This window comes from Mustela putorius, unplaced genomic scaffold (assembly GCF_011764305.1).
Source record: "Mustela putorius furo isolate JIRA1106 unplaced genomic scaffold, ASM1176430v1.1 tig00000827_pilon_pilon_pilon, whole genome shotgun sequence".
In the NCBI taxonomy this organism is placed as follows: domain Eukaryota; kingdom Metazoa; phylum Chordata; class Mammalia; order Carnivora; family Mustelidae; genus Mustela; species Mustela putorius.
Genome location: NW_025421489.1, coordinates 2670072 through 2687182, shown reverse-complemented (window position 1 = coordinate 2687182; position 17111 = coordinate 2670072). Strand labels below are relative to the sequence as shown.

Genomic DNA, 17111 nt, shown 5'->3' with positions numbered 1-17111 from the left:
GTGTGCTGTGTCACTTAAAAACTGTTTTCATGGCCCTGGGAGTGGGGACTGTATTCGTGAGCTTGCTCTGGAAGTGAGAAAACGTGTTTGAGTGCAGAACTGCCTGCACGTCAGGCTGCCGTCTGTGCGGCTCTCCGCAGAGCGGTTGGGGGAGGACGGGGGGAACGGGGAATAACGGTGAAGGTGGAGCGTTCCGGAGTGAGCACAGCCAGCGGAGCTCCCGCAGCCCCAGGGACTGGGGCTCTCCTCCCCTGCCTCCTGGACACGGAGGCATCCACTGGGCCACAGAAATACCCGGTGATTTGTGATGCCAAGTGATTACTGCCAAGGATGTCAACAGGCGATGTAAGGGTTCATCGCAGCCCTGCACTTGGGCTTGAGGACCAACATAGCTAGCATCCAGCCCCATGTCTGCCCCAAATCCAGGGCTGGCGAACCAGCTAACTCAACTGAAGGTCCGTTGGAACAGGACCGTCCTTTAGCAGGTAGTGGGGTACTTCCCACACTTCTACACAGAACTCCCAAAGAGTTCTGTGCCCGTGCTTGAGAGTATGGGAGAGGCTTCCCCCACATTCCCCGCCCTCTGATATCCAAACCACATCCCTCCTCTAGTCTCATGTAAATAGAGATGTTGGTGGAAATTGCCTTTGACTGGGAGCACATGTCCTGGTATTTTCAGGTTGTAACCCTTGCCCCTACAAGCTGTTTCTTTCCTGGGGTTCTGCCTTTCTTTCTTCTCTGTGGGTCCCCATCGGGGTAACCCCAACTCTAGGAAATTGTCTCTGATGCTGTCCATGCAGCCTCCCCCACCCCCACGATCTTGCCCTAGAGAGGCTTCCAGACAACAGTTCTTCTCTTGACACTTTTTCTAAAATTTCTCAGGTGAGTATCTGTTACTTTATTTAAAATTCTGGGAAGGGGGTAGCACACGTTAATTTTTTACAGGGAAGACAAATGTTTTTAAGGTACGTAGCAATTGGTGGCAAGATGCCACCAATTTTGCCCTGCTTCTCTCCACCTCAGGTTAGTGATTACTTCGCTCGCGCATAATTGGCAGGAGCGAGACTCTGTCTGCTGCTGGACATTTGCGACAGAGGAAGTAGCTGGTAGCTGGTGCAGCCTCAAGAAATAAGCCTGACTTATTTAGCATCATGGGGTTTCAGAGGTGGAAAGACAGTCCTTATGCATCATCTTTTATCATCTTTCACCTGTCTGTGAGGCGAGACTCAGGAGGCCTAGCATGGTTGGAATGACTTGGGGTGACAAGGTCACAAAATAAGGGAGAGACAAAGATAGGGCAGGAGCCCAAGCCACCTGTCCCTGAGGCCAGGTCTCTGTCCATCTCCATTGCTTCCCTGCCTTTCATTCTGGCCCCTCTGTGTCCCACCTGACTGATTTGAGAAAACGGTGTCTGTCCGACTTCTCCATAGCCAGCCACCACTGTAGATGCATAGAGCTTGGCCTCACCTCGTCTCCGCGGCGGTGCGTGTCTACAGTGGGAGCAGAGCTCATTAATTAGAAATGCATGGGCCTGGACCAAAAATAAATGGATTTTGAACTAACCAGATTTAGATGATCCAATATTTTTATTGAAGGAGACTAAGCCATCAAGTCAACTGAAAAACAGCAGCTGCTTCAAATTATGAGATGCTTTGAATAAAACAATGCATACTGGCTTAAAAGGCTTGTGTAGGATTATAGCATTATTTTTAAAAGTCAGCCTCTTTGCTAAGGAAAATGGCTCCTGCCATGACCCTGTTTGAAATGTTAACGTTTTACTGCTCAGACCACTTCCAGCGCTGGTTTTTTCACTCGGGACCTGTGGTTTTCGGTGGTACCTAGAAAAACAGGTTTTTTAAATTTTAATAATTAATTATATAATGTCTTCATGAACATTGGAGAAGTAAGTGGCACAAAGAACTTGTGAGTTAATGAATACTATTGCTTCATCACAGTAAGTAAAGGAAAAATAAAGAAAAGCATTAAATGGGTAATAGCAGTGCGAGGAAATGGCCAAAGCGGGGGATCGTAGTATCTTGTTATTGAGTGAAGTGTAAAAACCCAGGCTTTAAGACAAAAGACCGGTCTGGGGCTTGTGAAGACTGAGCAAAATGTCACTAACGATTGTGTCATTGAGAAAAATGAGCCATGATGATGTCACAATCAAAACTAATGCTTGTTTAAGGGTTCTCAAGAACTCCAGCACTTTCTTTTTGGGCACAAAAGAAAAAATGTTCATTGAAACATTTCTGTGCAGATTTATTTATCTGAGGCCTGTCTCCACAAAAGGTGTGAGGACCCAGCGTGCGTTTGTAGCTGGAGGGTGCTTTCTCTTGTTGGGCCAGCACTCCCTGCATATTGCTGAAATACAGAAAATACGTTTCCCTCAGTTGGTTGATCGATACGGGCACCTGATTTCTTTCTTTACATTTTTTTTTCTTTTCCTGTGAAATCCAAGTTCATGGCCTTCCTTGTTCTGATTTAACTCTGTGAACCCGTACGTTTTCACTTGCCCTTGATATCACAGGAGGGGCTGCCAAACAAAAACCCAAACAGCAATAAGACGTCATAATGATGTCAGTGATGAGATAATTCTGGATGAGCAGGGACCTGCTTGACCTTCGGTGCATGTTTTTTTATAAGGCACAGGCCTCCGAAGCGATGGGTGTCACGGTCAAGGTCTGATCACTTCATCTAGGAGGAGAGCGTCAAGGACTGCTCCTCGCGCCGACTTACCAAGAAGGAAGGCGACGGATAGAACATTCCGTCCGTGGCGGACTCCTCACAGGAAGGACTGACGGAACATTCTGGATACATATCTACACAGTGGATACCATCTTTGCTCGCCTTTAAAAGCAAATCTAAAAATATATTTCCTAGCAGCTGTGTAACGGCAAAACAAAAAACTCTGCTCCAGCAGCGCAAATTACTTACCAGATATCTCCAGGGTTCTGATCTTAATGCTTCAGAAATTTCCTTTAGATTTTATTGTATATATTTAGACCAAGGAGCCTATTAGCTTGCGATCTGGGCGAACCTCTGCGTTCTCATGAAAATGAGAAATGCGCCACTGCTGGCAACCTAAGGCTATAATTATGTTAATCTGACCATTTTAAGGCTGAAATATGTTGTTTTAAAATGTTTCTGTATTTTTATTATTCGTAACAATGATCTGAAGAAATTTCGTGAAATGCTAATAAGTTTCTATTCAGTATCGCTCTGTGACTAGAGCATGAGAATGAGTCAAATGTGGCATTCTGATATTTTTTAATTTTGACGGAAAATTTTTATCCAGAGATAATGTGTTTCTATAGATAGTGCATCGTAATAATAGAAGAACCACCCAGACCTTTTTTTTTGCATTTTATTATTTTTTTTTTATTTTTTTATTTTTTAAAGATTTTATTTATTTATTTGACAGAGAGAAATCACAAGTAGATGGAGAGGCAGGCAGAGAGAGAGAGAGAGGGAAGCAGGCTCCCCGCTGAGCAGAGAGCCCGATGCGGGACTCGATCCCAGGACTCTGAGATCATGACCTGAGCCGAAGGCAGATGTAGATACAGTGAACGTATATGTAAGGCCATCGCAACATAAAAGTTCAGTAACAACATTTCTACATTTACATTAAATCATACTTTGCAAAAATAAATAGGCAAATACATAAATAAATCGCCACACTTTGCTATATTTAAAAAAAAAAAAAAAAAAAAAGGAGGGAGAGAGAGAAAGAAAAGCCAGAAACAATTTTTTGAAGCATTACGGCAAGGTAGATGTTTTCTATCAAGGAACTATCCTAAAGCACACAGATTTTGCTCTTTTTAATATAAATGTGGGGCAGGACTAGAGTGGACAGTGTAACTGGAATTCTAAGAGCATCCAGAAACTTGTGTTCAGCCTTACCCTCACCAACCCAAACTTCTATTCGGGCGCTAAGCATGTTTCATTCCCGGAGAGAGGCACTCCCAGGTGCTAAGACGGGAAAGGAAGAAGGACCTGACGCAGAGATGTGGGTCATCGCCCATCCAATAATTTTTGGAAGTAATTGACATTTGAGTATACCTGTCATATCCATTTAAAGGGGACTGGAAATCTTTTATCTAGCCTGATCTGGCTTCAGAATCGCCAGTTCATTCAGGAATGGGAATGAGGAAAACCACTTTCTTGCATGGGAGCCTCCAGCCTATATCTGAACCTTTTTCTCAAGGATATGTCTTTGGAATATAGTACAGCATGGCTTTCCTGCTTTCAGAATCCACTCTTTCTTCCGGTGAGCTCTTAGCATCTCAAAAGGAGAGGGTGTCATTCTCATCACATTCCTATGAATATATTAAAGTGAGTAGTATCCATTCTATTCATTTTGCTCTCATTTGAGTGAGCCCACGAACGCTTATGGGCAATTTTCCTAAGAATCCATGCTGGTCGCAATTCTCTGCATGTGAAGTCATGCAAGAGTAATTCAGCTCACTGGGTGCTCACAGAACTGGGCGGGTGGGCACAGAAGGTATTCCTGGAGCCACAAAGCGGCAGAACCAGAGGCTCAGAAAAGTCCAGAGAGAGCCATGGTCACGGCAGCGAGACCACAGACAAGGAACTCCTCAGAGGAGAAACCCTCTTTTCTTTTCTTCATCCAGCGCTCGTCCCTCCACAACCCCCCGCCTTCCTTGGCCACCATGGTGGGGAGCAGTGCTGATGGAAGAGCAAATTCTGGGAGGAGGCAGCCGGTTTGTCGAGTGCAGTCCGTTGAGGATGAAGTGCAGAAGTTGAGGGTGAAGGTCATCAGAATGAAGCCAGCGTCTCGGGGTGCGGGCACGTGTTGTAAGAAACTCCCTCTGTCTCTTCATTGACCCATGTCTTCCCATCCTCTCTGGAAGAAACTGGGTCCCCGTGTCGCTTTTCAAAGAAGGAAGATAAGTAAGAGAAAGGGAATACCAAGAAGACGACGACTGCAGCTGGCCTGTCCCGTGGGGGGCGATGGGCCCTTTTGGAGTCCACCTGGAGCTTCTTTCTCCTTGACATGAGTTGGAAGCTCTGGCTGCCGAGTCACGAGCTTTGAGAGGCTCCGCAGGTGACAGAACATCTTCACCAGCTTTACTTCTTACGCGACAGAGGATTCTTTCCTTCCCGTGTTTTGGGCAGGGGGACGCCTAGATTGTGCCCGCCCCCTGGCCGGAGGTGGGCACTTGGTCACCTGGACGGTGATTTCTTGGATGCAGGGTCACCGAGCTGATAGCCCTACGTTTGTTTCTTGGGAGCTACCCAGATTCAGGAGTGCAGGGCTGTCCTCGAGGGGAGGAGTGCTTCAAGTCCCGCCGTCCTGGGGACACGGGGTGGGGGGGGGAAGCAGCTCTCATGTCCGAGGAGCAGGTTGCTGGCAGTGTTGGAAGCGAGTGGGGAAGCAGTGGCTGGCTAACCTCCCCCAGCTGTCAGGCAGGGCAAGGCCGGGCAGGGCGGGGGCGGAGAGGCCTGCCAAGCCCAGCCTCGGGGTATGCACGACTCCCGAACTGCTAGTCTGGGAAGCTGTCATTTCTCCAAATAAGGAGAAGTGGTGGTTTTGCTGACCATCTCAGATTTCCGAGCCATGTCCACTGGCTTGCTGGCTGGCTGACTGGGTATTTGAACTGAAAACACAAAAGTATTCCTTTGAAATGGAGCACTCTAGTGGGGCTCATGGCTGTCCTGGAGTCATCACGTGGAAGGTGGTGTCTCCCCACTTCGGTAGATCACCTTAGGAGGGTCTGGTCTAGGTTACTGTTCTCTTGTGTCTCCGTAACCTTCAATACAGATGACTCCGTTCCGGTATTTCTGAGCCTGATTTGAGACGGGAAGAACTGATCTTTGTGATCTTGACCCACTGCCTGTCTTTGAAGAGCGTTTAAAGATAAGCCTCCGCACTTGATTTCTTACCGCAACAGCGTAAGATTTTTCTGGCACTTCACAGATCCTGGCCCAGTTATCTGCCTTCGGGCAGGACCCTTGACCTCACTGGGCCCCAGTTCCTCATCTGGAAAATGGGGATTATAATGTTTATCCGATGGGAATCTGCCGGGAATTCAATGAGGTGATGTCAGACCGCATTTAGTAACTAGGAAATCTCCGAACATACTAGTTCCTTGTTCACTCTCCATCTTCTCCGGGCAGATTTAGATGAAAATAGTTACAGAGAGTTTCTAGGTAGTTATCATCACCACCCAAAGTTTAACAAGGTCAGCTTTCGGAATTAGGATTTAACCAAACCCCTCTGCTCCCTAGAGCAGTGGTTCTTGAAGACCTGCTCCGTCCGACACTCCGTATGTGGGGCCCCTTCATTCGTGTCTGAGCAAGTACTCGGGGGGATTCTAATGCATGTTGACCTTGGAGAACCCTTTGCTGTTTGGGTCAGAGGCCTACCTGTTCCTCCAGAGCACCTGGCATCTCCCACTCTTGTCTCCAATCGTGCCTTCCTTCCTGCCCGGACTATCTAGCAAAGCAACCTTTTTCTTGCTTATCTCCTGAAATTCTGCTCATAATTTATGGATTCCTTTAAATCTCACCTTTTCAGAAAAGTGTTCTTCCACTCTCCAGCCGGAAGGCTCTCACTCTGGAGCAGATTCTGAGAGTGTTTGTGCATTGCACTCCCTTAACACTTGCCAGAGTTATTCCTGCTTTGTCTGATTTTGAATATTCATGTACGTGCCTCATTATCCCTACTAGAATGTAAGCTCTTTAAAGGTAAGAAGTCTGTCTTAAAGATCCTCGTTCCCTCATTGGCCTTAACCCTGGGCTTTTAGGCCTAGTAACCATTCCGTGGATGCAGAGAATGTGATAGTTGAGACTCACTCTAGATCAGACTTCTGGTTTATATGTATTGGGAACCTGATGCTAACATCCGCATCGGAAGACCGGTTCCACGGAGCTGCATGGACCATGGGAAGACTCCTCAAATGGGGGGAGGGGGCATTTGGGGCCACTGGCTTGGTCCCAGAATAGGTGTTCTCGTGGTTTTTTTTTTTTTTAAACACTTTCTTTTTTTTTTTTTTTTTAAGATTTTATTTATTATTTTGACAGACAGAGACCAGAAGCAGGCAGAGAGGAGGAAGCAGGCTCCCTGCTGAGCAGAGAGCCTGATGCAGGGCTCGATCCCAGGACTCTGAGATCATGACCTGAGCCACAGGCAGAGGCTTAACCCACTGAGCCACCCAGGCGCCCCGCTCTCGTATTCTTTGACTCAGACTCCCATCAGACCCAAGGAAAACAGATGTGTTTTCAAAGGTCTATTCATTTAGTTTATAAACTCAAACCCTTTTCGATTCTTTCCTAACTACTGGGAACTGGGGAGATGGTTGGGCCTCTATAATTACACAACAAATGGCAGAGATTTTCAGTCTGACACGAGAGAAGTTTCCCAGGTCACACACTCGACATACCTGGGATACCCATGGAACTTCTTTCGGTTTTGAAAGCCGCTGCTAGGAGGAGCGCACTTGGCTCTTCTGAACCCAGGAAGAATGGGCACATGGGCTACTTTGATCTGGATCTGCGTTGTTGTTTTTTCATGTTTATTTTGAGGAAAAAATTGAGCTTTGTGGCCTTGTGAATTACTCTCCTCCAGCGTAATCCTCTGGGGCTCTCCCCTCCCGTGCTCCTTGCTGCTTTGGACACATTAACTAATATTGTTCAGCCGAAGGTCAAAATAACAGCACAGCTGAACAACGTCTCATCAGAGGCGACCTGTAAAATCCCCCTTTAAACTCGCTCGACTGACATAACTCACCTGATGTTGCGCGCTCGTTCTAGGACTGGGTCAGAAAGCCAGCACGTGTCCCTCTTTGACGGACGTGAAAACAGGCAGGGGGCAATGCCAGCAGAAGGGCCATGATTGTCACCTGAATCCACAGGGTTGATTTCCAGAGGAGCAATGAGAAAAGAAAGAGGTGCGGAGGGACCCTGAGTAGATCCCAAGAGGTGACACTCAAGAGGGAACACGGGGTGTTGAGACACAAGGACTGCTCGGACCCCGCGGCGGGATCCCTGGGATGTGACAGGACAATGACAGACCGGGAATGAAAGACCATTCGGTTTCCAGCTTGGCACCCACCACCCATCGATGTGTTCACCACCATTTTCTCCACTGAAAAATGCCTACCATTAAGCGGTGGCTGCAGAGCCCAAAATCCAACTGAGATTGTCGTCGCTTTGCTGTTTTCAGTTCAGATGGGATGAGGCGTTGTTACATCATCCAACTGCAATTTTTTTAAAAAAAGTCTTACACTGTGGTGACCATCCTAAAGCTATGTAGTGTTGTATCCACCTTTTCCTCTTAATAACGCAATTGACTTGATCAGTTTCCCTAATGAAAGGTTAGAGGGGCGGAGGAAATGGTGACAGATACAGTGACAGAATTGTAGTGCCGCCTCCAAGGGGTGCGGTCCCAGGAATGTCACAGACATTTTGTCCTATAAGTAATCTGGCATCTGCGAGGAATGAAAGTGTGTGTGAGTGTGTACATGTACATATATACATGTTTACACATATATAACTCGTGGCGTAATGATAGCTACATCTACATAATTAGCCGTACAGAATATTTTGGTATATGTCAGTGTAATGTATATAAACATGATACATACTAACATGCATGTAACTGATTTTTTTAAAAGACTTATTTATTTTAGAGAGAGAGTAGAGGGGGCAGAGTGAGAAGGAAGGAAGCAGACTTGTGGCTGAGTGGGGAGCCCAACTCGGAGCTCCATCGTGTGACCCTGAGACCGTGACCTGATCCAAATCAAGAGTCAGTTGCTGAACCAACTGAGCCACCCAGGCGCCCCAACATGTAACTTATTCTGAGGCAAGTAGGTAAAACCTAATCGTAATCAAGAGAGCATCTGGCTAGTTAGATGCTAAGCCTGCTGAGACGTCTTGCTGTTCCTTTCCTTTGCTGTGGAAATCGGGGTCAGAGACGGACGCAAATGAGGAACATCTCCCACAGAGTTCAGTGCCCTGCACACTGAAGGTCAGAGCTCAAGCAGATGAGCCCTCAGTAATCCCTGCAGGAAGGGCCTCGTGGGGCAGGAGTCCTCACAGAGCAGCGCACGGTATCCTGGAGGACAGGGGGTTTCACACTGTGGAACTGTGGAAGAAGCAGTAATAAAGTTTAATAATAATAATGTAATAAATCCTCACAGTGGCAAGGCTGAAGATGGGCATTCTTAGTGCCTCCCTGCTTTGTCGTCATGTGACACGGGGGAAGCTTCTTTCTTTTTTTTAAATATTTTATTTTTAAGTAATCTCTACCCCCAGTGTGGGGCTCGAACTCATGACCCTAAGATCAAGATTCTCCATGTTCCATTGACTGAGCCAGCCAGGCGCCCTTGGGCAACGTTCTTAACTCCTTACACTTCCATTTCCTAACCCATCCAGTGGGGATAGGAACGCCTGATCTGTGTATTTCACGGAGTTCAATTGGAAGCCCTGTGTGAGCTGCAAACTGCGGGTGTTTATCGTGGGTATGTGTGTGCCTCACCATCCAAAATCCTTTATAGAATAAGAAACGTTGCCAGTAAACAAAGCGATGTCTTACATATTGCACAATGCATGTTGACAAGCTAAGTAGGAGTTTAGAGAACAGTCATAAGAGGAAAAATAAAATCGAAGGGACTGAAAAGTTGTATTTGGGTGACAGAAACGACATAACCACTAACAACAAAAACCATAACCACAGAAGCTCCAAAAGGGAGTCCTGTCTGTATAAAAGACCAGTGTCCGTACAGGCACCTGCGGGATGTGCAGAGACAGGGCGAGAAGACGGGAGAAGTTACTTGCACTATCTGTTACAAGTGGTAGAAAGAAGATACGCTTTTACAAACTGTAGCTATTTTAGGTACAAAAGGAGGTTGTCCTTGGCCTGGAGGATACAGGAGTATCCCAGAACAAGATTGAGTATTGGTGAGAGAAGCACATTTTTCTTTTATCTGTCCTACAGCTCCCCACAGTTACTGACTGTGGCTTGGAAGTTAAATGATTTATTTAACATTGCTTAAGTCTGTTCCAGACTCGGATCTTTAATCAACGTTGGGCACAGCGTTAAGTCAGTCAGGCCTGTAGACCGGAGAGCTCAGCAGAGTTTCCCCTGTCAAAATATTTGTGGGAATAACGCTCATCTTAAATATAGCCATCAGCTAACCACTGACTGGACCATCTCTTTCCTGAGAATTAAATAATTTTGGCAACAGTCTGTCTGTCTCGTGTCTGGGAGACATTCCATTTATGATCAAATGAAACATTAATAGTTTCACTAAGACCTCACAAATGACCGTCTGTCCAGTTTTAACAGCATAAGCAAGATGAACTTGAGATTTTCCGACATCGTAATTACTTCCCTTCATGGTGCCGTCTTCGTGCTTATAAGCTCATTCTAGATTTCCTTTTATCCTATGTAATTTTTAAAAAGCCAATCAAGTAATGAATGAGAGAGAGGAAATAGAAATAAATTTCACAAGACTGTTAGCCTTACCAGAGCATAAACATTATTTCCTGTTGAGGTAAGGCAGAATATTTACTAGCATGTTCTTTTTTAATAACAACTCAAAAGAAATAAATTATTTCTACTTTGCTTATAGTGCCAGTTAATGAAAGGAGGAAGGAGAATCGATAGTAGAACACTTAATACACCGCTAGGAAGAAGAAATTCTCAGAGGCCGTAGCATCCCAGGGTCGGTCGCGCAGAGGAGGGTCTGGTGAACAAAGGACCCAGCGTGCGGAGAATTAGTGGTTGGCCGCACCCAGATTGAGCCAAATTTCCTGGTGAGCTAGGCTGGATGAGCTGTTCTCTGGAGAGCACGAACCAGACAGGTGAAGCCGAGTCCCGCCCAGCCCCAGCATATGGCTTCAAAATTAGCCTGCCCCGTTCCTCGGGCGGCGACTCTAGGACCTCAGGATGGTGACGTCCCTCCCTCCCTCCACAGCTTCCCCGCAAACCCCCAGCCTCTAGCATGACCTGCGTGCTTCTTTCCAGAGGGCATAACGCATCCTGATTCGCCCCAGGGTTGGGCCAGCTTTCCAACTCCCGGCTGGGAATTACAGCTCTCCTAATGACGAAGCCAGGGGTGTCGTCTCCAAACTGTTGCTCCGAAGCATCTAGAAATTGAAAGGAAATTGCTCTGAACAGGTCAGGAAGGGGGAGATGGGAGGGGCAGACCAGACCTTCTCTCACCTTGCACCTCCCCTGACTTGCATGGTAACCGGGTCAGCCGAAGCCACCTGTCTCTGCTGCGGTAGGTGGGGACTCCTGTGTTGGGTCTGGCGTGTCACACGTGGCGAAACGGCAGTGGCCGTCGTGTGCCATAACACAGGGTCTTCGGGGATAGGTTAGGGATGGGATCGTGGCTAAAGCAGACAAGGGAAGACCAACCCCGACACCCCCTTTCCTGGAAAGCGTGTGTTTGAAGAAACCAAACCTGCCAGATGCGTGCCAGATGCGTCGGGGGCTGACGGGGTGTGCTTCCCGTCCTCTGGTGAAAATAACAAACCCCGGGCTGATTAGATTAAAAATCGAAACAAGGGTTTTCACATCCCTTCTCCTCCTTCCCGACCTCTTACTTAGGTGGCATCTGTTGCAACACTTTGTCCAAACATTGTTTCTAATGAGACGTCTTAGGAGCGGGACGGTGTCATGCACTCCGAGGTCCCCCTCCCTTAATAACCAAAGAGCATTTGGACGGCGGTAAACAGTTGTTGAAGAAAGCCTGCCACGCTGACGGGATCTGAACCTGGGAGACACCATGGAATTCTCTGGGTCAGCAAAACAGCCTCTCCAAGCCTTAAAACGTTTGAAAAATGCACAGGCTTCCCAGAGCGTGGCCGTGGGGCGTGGCACGAGGCCAGTGGGGCTCCCCCCCGGCCCGGCATCGCCCGTTTCTTGTCGCTGCCTTCCCATTCAGGTAGCTGCTGCACTCGGTCCCCGAGGGCTCAGAAAGCACAGGGGTGATTCAACAGAGCCTACCTGCGAGCTAAGGAAATGCTTTTCCTCCCTCGCCTTTTGTCAGTAATGCCTTGTTAATTCCTGTCCTTTGCTCGGCACCGCACAAGCCACTTCTTGTCGGGAACACACACCTTCTTGTGCCCGCTGCCCTGCAAGGGAACAGCTGCGTTGACATCAGTTGCCAAAGGAGAGGGGGGTGATCCCTGGAGACGCCTGGGCCTCTCCTCCTCCGCCCTGTCGAGGGTGGGGCTGAAGGGCTCCGGCTTCCCTTCTCGAATGCCCTCTTGGCGTCCGTTGGTCGGCCCTCCCTATCTGTCTCTCTCCTCCCAGGTACGTTTCCCAGAGCGATCGCCGTGGGTGCTGCGTGGGACTGATGCATGGCCGGCACCCAAAGTTCAGCTTGGTAGAACCAGGCTGGTTAATTAATACACAGCCTCCTTAATCACCGTTCTGTTTTCTTTCTGCTGGTCTAAACCAGGGAGAGAGGCTCCTGTTTTCCTCTGCTCACCACTCCGCCGACTTCTAAAGTCTGGCAGCGGGATGAGCGTTGGGTGCTGGTCTCCCCAGATTTTCCCAGCAGAACACAGTCCGAGAGGGGGCCCAGTGTGGTTAAGGAGCATACCGAGTTTTCCTGCCAGCTTTGTGGTGGCTGGTTGTCTGTCTGCGAGGGATCCTGTTTGCCTGGGTCAAACCTAGTTTGTGGTATCTCCTTCGCCGTTAACCCATTTACCTGGGCCTCCTAGGGTTTGTTCGTGGGTGTGTGTTTTCCATGTAAGCAATTGTTAAAGGCCTGAGTCACCCGTGAGGTCGCCTGTGGTTGGATGTGAGCTGAGGTTACTCAGTGACTAATTTCCAAGGGGAGGAGAAATTGGCTTATCATGGGGAGGACTACTTTTCATCCACGCCTGTGACGGCCTCGCTCGGAAGACAAGATGGTCTTCAAGGGTGGTAAACACTCAAGCTGGCAACATTTTAGGATCTGTGGCCTTTGCGATTTCTTCCCTGAAGAGAAAGCTGTCTAAAATATCCCAGTGTGGAACGGAGGATTTAGATGAAGCCAGCAAACAAAGGACTCGCGTAATTGGGAGCTGAGCCAATTTGCTTTTTTCCACGGCGTTAGTAGTACAGGTGATTTCCTTAAGACAAAGTAAGTGGCTTTAATTCTCTGAGGATGGAAGAGTCTCCCGAGAATCCTTTTCAGTTTTGTGCGGTTCCTTCATTGTGTGGTCTGACTGAGTGGTATGTTTACAAATTCTAGACTTGGAATGGTGGGGTTTGAAATACAATAAACTGTGCATAATACTCCCTTTCCGCAGAGAATATGTATATTTTAAGTAGTCCGCGAAGAGACGTGATTACATGAGACAGTTTCCCAAAATGATTTGAAATAAACATTTTGCATGCTAGGTTTTCTTTTTTCTTTCCGGAAATAATTACAAGGTTTTTGCCCCTTCTTACCTTACATTCAAGAAACTTATAAATGAGCTTAAAACTTGTAAATGAGCAATGTTTGATTTAACTCGCTGAGTTTTAGAGAAATGAGATATAGGTATAGGTAGGATTCCTAACTCAAATTTCGGAAAATTAATTTGACACTGCCCCAGATTTCATCGGGCCTCTAGGAAGTAGGGGCCAGACAGTTTATGGAGGTCTGTGCAGTGGGCAGGCACAGCGGCTCCCAGCCAGGACCACGGTGCTGAACTCTGTAAATGCCGCTGTTTACAGAAACTGGAAGTGCTCACCCAAGAGGAAGCCGGGGTTTGAGTGGTCATGGTGGGAGGGAGAGACCATGCTCACCAAAGGAGGTAAATGAGGGGCAACAGTCTAGTTCATACATTGCCGTTGTATCTAGAGTATCTACTCTAGATGAGCATTTTCTTTGTCTGGACCGAGGTTCAGACAGACAGATCTGTTTTGGATTCTGGTAAGGTGTTAAAAGAACTTTTATTCTTGGGTTTAGGTTCTGTTTTTCTTGCTATAAGATGACATTCTTGGGGTGCCTGGGTGGCTCAGTGGGTTAAAGCTTCTGCCTTCGGCACAGGTCATGTTCCCAGGGTCCTGGGATCGAGCCCCACCTCGGGCTCTTTGCTCAGCGGGGAGCCTGCTTCCTCCTCTCTCTCTCTGCCTGCCTCTCTGCCTACTTGTGATCTCTGTCTGTCAAATAAATAAATAAAATCTTTTTAAAAAAATGAAATTCTTCAAGGCTCACATAAAAACATGAGTGTTGAAACCTTCTGGGACAGAAGTGTCAGGGACATAATGTATCCAGATATTTTGTGAGAGATGATGGAGATTAATGACATCAGAGAGACTAGTGGGAGAAGGGAGGCAGATGGATTAAGGTGGGTAAGAACTGTGTGTGATATGTGTGTGTGTGTGTGTGTGTGTGTGTGTGTGTGGTCAATTTATTTTACCTTTAAAGTTTGATATAATTTCCTCCTAAGAGCTCTGACTTGGAGGACTAGTGCAGGAAGAACTCAATATGCATTTAATGCCACTTCTGGACTCATTGGCCCAAAAAAGACCAGTTAGACAACAAAACTGTGTGGGTGCCTGATTCCAGGAAGATATCTCCATGGGAAGAACACTAGCATAGAAGGCTGGAACTTTTTGAAACTATGTATCATAGAATCTTAATCATCATGCTGATTGTCAACCAGACAGCGAAGTGTATGAAGTCCACCTTTTATTGGAATAGCAAGTGGTCTCCTTGGGAGATCACAGTGCAGCCTTGAAAAAGATTCTCTTTTATCTTTCCATCCCTTCTGCCTCGTTTTAAGAGTGACCGCCTTTGGTTGCTCCATATCCTTTAGCATATGAACTGAGGTTTTCAGATTTGAAAGGTTCGCTCTCACTGTGGGTTGAAAACATCTTCCCACTGTGTAATGGAAACATCGCGTCGTTCTCCTTCTGGGCTCTCTGTAAAGCCGAGGATGAAATTATCATGGGTTCTTTTTGAAACTCAGTCCTGTAAAGTCAGTCATAGCTTGGCAAAGTAAGGTAAGAATTCTTTCAAAGGCTTCCAACCTCCAAGTCACCCGGATTGATGGAGATCGTCCTGCTCTGTCATAGCTGAATGCTTGCGTCTGCCTGCATTGTGGGTGACTCAGGTGGACAGTGATTCTTTCAGTGACCCTGTTGGGTGACGGCAAGATTAATTTGAAGTGGACCAGGCCAAGGCCGATAAGAGCATTACCCTCAGATACATGATGCTAATCATGTATGGCTAGGATCCATCCTTGTTGGCTGAAGTCCCATTCTGGTTGGTTGGTACCCACATAATACTAGCTCCTGGATGGTAAGTACCTTGACTATCACCCACATTCCCTTATGAGTGCACAGTGCATCAGAATTATTAATTCTTACATTTCTTTCTGAATCCATCTACACACGATGTCAAGAAAGTCCAATGAGATTTTTTAAAAAGATTTTATTTATTTATTTGACAGAGAGAGAGGGATCACAAGTAGGCAGAGGGGCAGGCAGAGAAAGAGAGAGAAGCAGGCTCCCCGCCAAGCAGAGAGCCTGATGTGGGGCTCGATCCCAGGACCCTGAGATCATGACCTGAGCCAAAGGCAGAGGCTTAACCCACTGAGCCACCCAGGTGCCCCCAATGAGATTGTTTTGTATTTTATTTTACAAGCTCTATACTGTACCTCCTAACCGTTTCTTTTCACATTGCCAAACCTTTTTTTTTTTTTTTTTTAATATCCATGTAGGCATCTCTGTTGTTTTAAAAGAAATTTACTCAACTTTTCTTTTCCTTTTTTATTTTTTTAAGATTTATTTATTTGATAGACAGAGATCGCAAGTAGGCAGAGAGGCAGGGGGAGAGAGAAGGGGAAACAGGCTCCCCGCCAAGCAGAGAGCCCGATGGCAGGGCTCGATCCCGGGACTCCGGGATCATGACATGAGCCGAAGGCAGAGGCTTTAACCCACTGAGCCACCCAGCGCCCCTCAACTTTTCATTAATTAAAATCAATTTTGTATTTCCTTTCATTAATATTCTTTATCCTTCTAGACAGTACTGTACGATTTAGATTCTTAATAGGTCTTCCTATTCTTTTGCCAAAAATGGGGGGGGGGCGTTCACTGTGTGTCCATTGGGCTCAGTATCCCCCAGATTCTGATGCACCCTGAAGCCAGATAAAGAAGACTAACAGTTTGGATTATTATTTATCCTAAGTGGGTTGTAGACATTTGAAATCCTTTTTTTTTTAATTGATACCAATAATGACAATAGTTCCTACCATTTGTTGCACTTGATTTGCCTTGAGCACTGTGTTATGCTTTCTACACATGTATGAATCTGTATGAATTGATCTTTACCTTTGTTTGGATCAAATCTTGCATTGCGTGGTCCGATGGCATGGAGAATTCGGCCAGATATGTGCTGCTGCCTAAGCCAGTCCCTCTTGTATTTTATGCTCTCTAGAGGCTTGCCTTGTGGACGATAGGAATAGAGGATGTGTGTAGAGGTCCGTGCAGATCTCTTATGGTTGTTTGGCCCTTGTGGAAGGAGAATCAGGTGTACCATCACACACTGACCTGCACTGTTTTTCCCCCCAAACCTCACAATGTTGAGCTCTCTAATGGTGTTTCTTGTGGTTTCAGTAGCAAGCGCCCACGAGCGTAGGGGCTTAAAACATCACAACTTCACTATCTTACAGTTGTAGACATCAGAGGTCCAAAATGGGCTTTACAGGCCAGTTTCAAGGTGTTGACAGTGACCATACTCTCTGTAAGCTCTCGGGGAGAGTCCATTTCCTTGCCTTTTCCAGCTTTTAGAAGCTCCCTGCCTCCCTGGGCCCCTGGGCCCTTCTTCCATCCTCACAATCAGCAGAACATTTTCCAGTCTCTCTGTCTGACCCTGCTGCTGTCCTCACACCCCCTTCCCTGACTCTGACCCCTTCCTCTCTCTTTCGCATGTCATGTGGTGGCATTGGGCCATCTGGATATTGGCCCAATACACTGGATATACTAGCTCAGTATTCTTACGAAGGAACATCTACAGGGTTCCCGTGGCCGTGGAAGGTGACGTACTTACGGGTTCCAGAGGTCAGAGTGTGGACATGCTGCCCAAGGAGGGGGCCGTTCGGCCTGTTGCCACGGGAGAGCCACGCTGTCACCCTGAGACAGCTCTAAAAACACGAAT

The 17111-nt window shown here is 47.0% G+C and overlaps 1 protein-coding gene and 1 long non-coding RNA gene across 6 annotated transcripts in view; one reads left to right on the top strand and one right to left on the bottom strand.

Annotated features, from left to right (window-relative positions):
* The window catches only part of KIAA1217 (KIAA1217 ortholog), a 290673-nt gene that overhangs the window by 212001 nt on the left and 61561 nt on the right, over positions 1 to 17111 (top strand).
* Positions 7171 to 12681, bottom strand: LOC101682895. Of its 5 annotated transcripts, XR_006608103.1 has the most exons (5): positions 11978 to 12408; positions 11575 to 11744; positions 11433 to 11486; positions 11189 to 11330; positions 7171 to 11112 (listed from the first exon to the last, which is right to left on the bottom strand). It is a non-coding gene; the product is annotated as an uncharacterized LOC101682895 (long non-coding RNA). The 5 variants fall into 5 exon arrangements; XR_006608102.1 differs by having other exon boundaries at positions 11433 to 11744; XR_006608099.1 differs by having other exon boundaries at positions 11189 to 11486.